This window comes from Lactuca serriola, chromosome 1 (genome assembly GCF_051521515.1).
Source record: "Lactuca serriola cultivar US96UC23 chromosome 1, Lser_US96UC23_V15, whole genome shotgun sequence".
NCBI lineage: Eukaryota > Viridiplantae > Streptophyta > Magnoliopsida > Asterales > Asteraceae > Lactuca > Lactuca serriola.
Window position 1 is genome coordinate 182,016,240 of NC_136408.1, and position 7,423 is coordinate 182,023,662.

General features: G+C 38.4%; 1 pseudogene; it reads right to left on the minus strand.

The window, feature by feature from the left end:
* Positions 1-1,305: 1,305 nt before the first annotated feature.
* LOC145101828 (histone H3.2-like) lies at positions 1,306-2,066 on the minus strand (annotated as a pseudogene).
* Between the last annotated feature and the right edge of the window lie 5,357 nt (positions 2,067-7,423).

Genomic DNA, 7,423 nt, shown 5'->3' on the forward strand with positions numbered 1-7,423 from the left:
GTTTCTGATTTTGTTAAAGATGCAAGTTTCTTACCGACATAAATTGACTACTTTGCCCTTAACGTTATTTTTATAATATCTTTTTAGTTAATTTCTATGAATTAAGGTATTATTATATAAAGTAAAAAGTTCATGCGCCACCCCACACCCCAATTAAGTGACGTCTCATTCTCTCTCATGTTCTTATGTCTTGTGTTCTTATCTCCCTGTACTTACTTATCTACCCAAAAGATCACCAACAGGGGGCGATGGTGTAGCATGAAAGTAAAAAAGCATCGCCGGAGAAGATATCATGTGGGGAAATCAGAATCTCAACCAGATCAAGCATCATTGGTTTGTGACCCGGTTCCAATCTGCACCATCGGATCGGTGCTTCAGTCGTGAAGAACATTGGAGAGGAACTAGACCACCGACAACCATAATGAAGCAATGATTGTATCTAGACTTCTCCATATCTCTCTCTCTCTCTCTCTCTCTCTCTCTCTCTCTCTCTCACTATGGCACCATTGTTGCTTAACAAGATCGATTTGCAGGTGAAACATTGGGCCACCAATTCACCATCGCAACCCACCAAGCTCGACTTGTGATGGAAGTGACCGGATGAAGAGGGTGTGGAAGAGATCAGGACGGGAAAAGAATGTTGTTGAGGAGATCTGGACTGATTTGGAGGTCGAGAAGTTTTCTAGGTATGCATTCATAGGTTCTACATTCGACGGTGTAGGCCAACGATCGGGTGGGCGGTGGTGGTGCAGGAGGTCCCATTACTCTTTCTCTTTTCTATTTTGCTTCCTTATACTCGGATCTAAATTTGCACTCTGGGTTTTCTAGAAGTTGTCGGCATTCCGTCTATCTAATGATGTTTTGCTTTGTTTTACATAGCTACTGGGTGGTCGAGATCCCGATTAGATGAGTGTGTAAAAAGAATCAGGCAGAAGCTCACCTGGTCACACACCGAAGAAATAAAAATGGTCATCGGAGATATGAAACAGGAGCATGGGTAAGGTTAAATAATTAATTTAATTTAAAAAAATGAAAAAGAAAATATTAAAAGCATTATGATCATTTCCTATTACACATGGACTTACACTGTTACAAAATTAAAACTTAAGAATAATTCTAATAAAAAAATAAAAAAATAAAGATAAAGATAAAACATAAAACTTTGATAAACCATTTAAACAATTTTAGTATATTGTTATGTACATAAACCAAATTTCCTCAAACACTATATTTGACATTACTAAAAATAACATATTTCTTGTAAACAACAAAAACTTACAATACGGGAAAACAGGATACGTGAACATTTTCTTTATTGAAATTCCAACCATAGAAGATAAGCATTCAAAAATATTATTGAAGAATAAATATCCGTTTATTGATGTTTGGATGGTACAAGTAATCCAAGAACAACCAAACGTCTAGAAATTGTTTACCTAACATCAAAAACAATCTATTTCTAACAAACATTCCAAATCTTTCATTGATTCATTAGTAAAAGAGCGTAACTTTAACCATAAGATACAACCATATCATCAAGCTAGTAAATCCTAATAGCAAACAAAATGTTTGCATTGTAACAAATATCATTAAATCCTAAAACATCACAAAATCCAGAACATTCCCGACCCAACGATGAAATGTTATGAATCAAGCCCTCTCACCACGGATCCTTCGAGCAAGCTGCATATCTTTGGGCATAATTGTGACCCTCTTAGCATGAATAGCACAAAGATTTGTATCCTCGAAAAGGCCAACCAAATAGGCCTGCGACGTCTCCTAAGGGTGGCGACGGAGCTGCTCTGGAACCTCAGATCGGTCTTGAAATCCAGAGCGGTTTCTCGAACTAACCTCTGGAACGGGAGTTTCCTGATCAAAAGCTCGGTACTCTTCTGGTACTTTCTGATCTCATGGAGAGCCACAGTACCAGTACTAGGACGAAATCTATGGGGCTTCTTCACTCCACTTGTTGTCGGCGCCGACTTCCTGGCTGCCTTAGTGGCCAGTTGTTTCCTTGGTGCTTTTTCTCAGGTTGATTTGCGGGCAGTTTGCTTTGTACGAGCCATTGCTGATAAATTTTAGAGAAAGCATGAAGTTGTAGAGTGTGCTTGAACTTGAGAGTTGTAATCAACATTTTATATCGGAGAGCGTTATATATTTGTGTGTGCGCGAGATTTTGAAATTTTGGAACTTCAAAACAATTTTACTCCGTTATTAATGATTTAAAAATTAACAGTGGAGATTAGATGATGAGCTGATGCAGGTAGTGATTCGTGTGCTAATAATTGTAGCGAATAAGAAGATACCACGTGTACATATAACATACTTTAAGTATTTTTACAGTTTTCCAATTAAATCCCTTCAAAGTTTTGAATGCCTGGGCAAAAAGCATGCATTAGTTTACTTTTGTTCCAATTTTAGTATCGTTTTATACGGACTTACAGAAACATATGAATAAACGGCCTATTGTAGAGCATTTAAGGTTGTTAATCGGGTTAACCTGATTGGGTTTCTGGTTAGTCGGCTTAGTTGGGTTTTTCCAAAAAAAAAAAATATTCACTCGAAACTCGACCCTATTAAGATATGGCTTACTCGGGTTCAGATTAATCGGTTTTCGGGTTAGTAGGGTCGGGTTAATCAGGTTAGTCGGGTTTTTCATTCGGGTTGAAATGTAAGATGAATTTATGTTGTGCCATTTTAATACATAATCCACGTGTATATGGACTTAAAATATAAATTTGGTATAAGATAGGAATTTTTGGAGTTTCTTTTACCACATTAATAATATAAACAGTGAATAAAATTGGTAAAACTGTTACAACACAACCGTAATATATAAAGAGGAGAAGCAAACTCTGCCATTTTATACATCTATACACAATAATTTTACTATCTAGTTTTTTAAATTAAAAATATGTACCAGCCATAAAATCTCATGGAATATTAAACTCATGTCATTCAATGTAGTAAAAAATATTTTGTAATAAATTTTTAATCGGGTTATTCGGGTTGACCCGAAACCCGAATTGTTTTGGAAAAATCAACCCTAAACTCAACCCTAATAACAATTCGGGTTAGTCGGATCAACCCGAATAACCCTATTAAGAGTTCTAACCCTATTAAGAGTTCTAACCCTATTAAACTCGACCCTAATTACCTTATTCGGGTTCGGGTCGGATCAGGTTCGGGTTTTTTTGACACCCCTAAGAGCATCCTGTAACACCCCGTTTATTAAATAAATAAATAAACAAATTAATGAACGAATAGTAGCCCTAAAATTAATAATTATATAATAAAGGTTGGTCTCAAGGAGTTAACTCTCACAGTTTTAGAAGTTGGAGGTTAAAAGTGTAAGTTATGGGATTTATTTTTAGAGGTTTTTGGTATCATTTGGACCTAATATGAAAGGGTTTATGGAAGCAGGGGCTAAAGAGTAATTTCTGGACCTAAATTGAAAAGGATTTGTAGAGGGAGGGGCTGTTTGGTAAAATTCGGACTTAATTTGTAAAGGATTTCAGGAGGCAGGGTTTAAATGGTAAATATTGGATTAAATTTGAAAGAAATGGGGGAAGGAGGGACCATTTTGGTTATTATGGAAACAAGGTATGGGGATCGGTGTATATAAACCCGTCACCCCCGGTCCAAACCCATACCTAAAGAGCAGCCGTCGAGTATGACCTTCCAGCCGCCACCATTGTTGAAGACGCTCCAATTGTCTCCATCGAAGACAAAGAGTCACCGTCGATCGTTTGCTACCGTTGTTGCACCACCGCCGACGAAGACGGATTCTCATTTTCACCTGCCTCCGCGTCGCTTCTGTTGGAGAGGAGCCACAGTGGAGTGTGTGTGGCTGTCATTGATGTTGTCCCAATCATTTCCCCTTCTCCTCCTTATGTCGATGCACCACCACCACTACTCTCGTCGCCGGCGAAGGCGAGAGTTAGAATCGATAATATGGTCGTGGGAGGAACCGGTTGAACCGACGGTTGTTGGGTCTCGATGTTGCCTTCGCCTCCATGCGGTTGTTTCACCGCTGCTGACGCCTCTCTATGATTCCGCCATCTTCTGTCGTTGTTATTCGCCACTACTACCTCAACGATGGATCTTTTTTCGACGACGCCATTATTACCACCTTTAGCCACCGTTGTGGCCGCTAGGGTTGCTGCTGCCGTCACCACGCACCACTAGTGGGTACTTGCATCTAGATTTCCGAGCAAGGGTGTGTAAATGTGTGATTCTGCTTCTAATGCGCGTGTGTGTATGTGGTTTGGCCGAAGAAAAGTCACCACCACCACCATCTACCATCGTCGGCCACCACAAGGGTGGATGTGTGTGTGTGTTTATCTATTAGCGTGTGTGTTTATTTTTGGGTTAAAGCACTGTAAATTGTAATTAGAGAATAGTATAACAAAAAAAACTCATAACCACCACCGTAAGGTGGTGGCTGCCGCCTCCTGCCGCCACCAGCCGCCGTGTTGGGTGGCGGTGTGCCTTGTTTGTGTTTTGATTCATTTGGGATGCTTGGAAAAAATGGACTAGAACCAAAACCACCACCATAAGGTGGTGGCCGCCGCCGTGAGCCGCCGTTGACCACCACTACCCGAGGTGGTAGTGGGTGGTGCCCGACTAGCGAAACCCTAATGGGACTAATGAAACCCTAATATGCCTAATGAAACCCTAATGGATCTAAGGACTTAGCTTTTGGGCCTATTGGGTTGAGATTGGGTGGAAACCCTAATTTTGGAATCATTTGCTTGGACTAATCGGGGCCCGCTTTTTGGGCCATTGGAATTCGATTATGTATTAAGCCCGACCACACCATATGATTTGTCGAGTAGAGTGATGGACTTAATGGATTAAGTCTTTAATGGGTTAAGTGAGAAACACTTAACCCTGATCGTCATTTTATATGAAAACTCTAATTTCACGTGGGCCTTAAGTTGGACTTATTATTGGGCTTTGGTAATTGGGCTAGTAATGCGTCATCCAAGAACAAGTAAATGGACTATAATAATTTAATGGTCTTTAGGGTAAGGTGATGGTTTTAAGCCATAAGAACATCCTATGTGCTCATGCAAACCCTAATGCTTGGATCTAGGTTTCTCTATTGTACATGCATTCATCCAAGACTTTAAACCCTAGATCTAGCATATGATAATCGATATTAATATATGAATTAGGGTTTAGATCATACCTTGATTGTTATGTAGCAATAACAATCCCAAATCCTCCTTGTAATGGCTTTAGAAAGCTTAGAGTCACAAGTGTCACTCCTCTAATGGCTCACAAACACCAAGAGCAAGAGGATGAAGAATGAGAAGAGAGGAGGCACCCAAAAACGTGTAGAAACCCTAAAGAATCAGTTGGCCACGTTTTTGGTGCCCTAGGGGGTCCTTAAATAGTGAGGCTATTAGGGTTATCTAACAAGGAAACCCTAATTTGACTGCTTAGGCCCTAAGCAACCCATGGACTCCCTCCTTAGAGGCCTAGGACGATTTCTAATGGGTTTCCCCATAGAATTCGTCCACCCCTCTAATATGGAGTCCATTAGCCCAATATTCAACTATCATACAATTGACAGTTCTAGTCCCTTAAGTTTAATTATTGTCTTTTAGCCACAAAATTAATTCTTAATTAATTATTGACTAATATTAATTAAAGTATATGATTTCTCCTTTAATATATTATTCATAATATATTAATAAATCATAATTAATCCTCTCTCTCTCTCTCCATAATTCATCCTATCAAGTTGCTTTGGTGAAGGCAACCCAAAAGGACCATGCACCATCGGGTCAAGTACATACCAATATAGTTATGGACTTAGACACTAATCCAACAGTCTCCCACTTGGATAAGTCTAATAACTATTCTGCGTATGACTTTAGATCCTGATCCGCAATCGTAGCTTTCAAAAGTCGTTGTCAACTCTAATCTTATCAGATACGTGTCCTTTAGATAAGGGATCATATATTCCTCCATTCTAGATATCGTATAGACTGAGACATGGATTTAAATCATTCTCTCTATCTATGTGTTGTTTCCCAATTTCCGATTTACGACGACTGACAACAGACTACAATTGAACACATCAAATTAGTCCCGGCATAGCCAAGCGCTTAGGATGTCATCACTAAATCATCGAGGGGCCCACAAATATCGCTTTTATCCTACTTTGGGTAAAAGGAACGGATAAACTTCGACTCAATGCTCGCTTTCACTCACTCACCGAATCATGCACAACAATATGTTTTATAACACCAAGTTACTGGTGTGTTTACATATTATCAATGTGTAACCGACTCGCAAGATACAACTCACACATCTCGGTTTCAAGAATATAAAATATTATCATCTCACCAATCACTCGTGATAAAATCCATGAAGTAATCCAAGTAAGCGTGGGTTTAATCTCATACTCTAATCTTATAGCAGCACTCATGAACCCTGCAGCAAACTTTTGCTATGTCTAAAACGCTTTAGACAATCTACAGTCAGATTCATGACAGTCTTCTTTCATTCCTACTTCCGAAGAATAAGCGACTATGGAAATTTTGAATAATCTTATTATTCGGGAAGTCAAAACATGCAAAGTGAAACACAAGAATAATACTAATCCCATATGGCCCCAAACTTTGGGTATAAATAAAACATTTTATTTAATCACCATATTGATTATTGATTATTTGTTGTTTCGGGTAATCAACTTCATACTTGAATTATAACAACAATTGTCCCATGCTCTTAGCATGCACACTATGTTTACCTATGATCCTTACTTTGTGAAATAGTATAATTGAATAATATTTTCAATCACACTCATTTCACAATTCCTAATCCATTAGTAGAAGAATACAAAATTCTCCCCACTACTAGAATATGTTAGATTCTAACATTTTATGCAACAGTCCTTTCGTAATGTCATGGCACAAAAGTCACCAAGACTCGGCCAATGAAATTACAAAATACTTTATTAGAGATTGTTACAAGACAATTCCATAGTCATGAAGTCTCGTATTCAAAGTACATTCCTTTGAACATCCTTCTTGCATAAAAGTTTATTATCTAGACATTGATTCTCGATATCCAACTCCCAATATGGAAACATTTCCATATTTGACATATGACAATTTATTCTAAATAGAGTCTTATCTATTCACAATCATGTCAATATGATCCATCCATGACTATACTTCTAACTGTCCACAAGCGACCAACCCTTGGCGAACCTTAGATTGTCCTTGACAGTTATTTAATTATTTTAGTCAAAACCGATTCTATTTGCTTTTTCCCTTTAAATGCCCTAGGCATTTGGAAAATTTTAGAACGGTCGAATATTATAGCATATGCAATTGATCCTATACCCAAAGCGTATGGGACGCAATTCATAATGAAAAACGTGATACTTTACCAGTTTCTTACT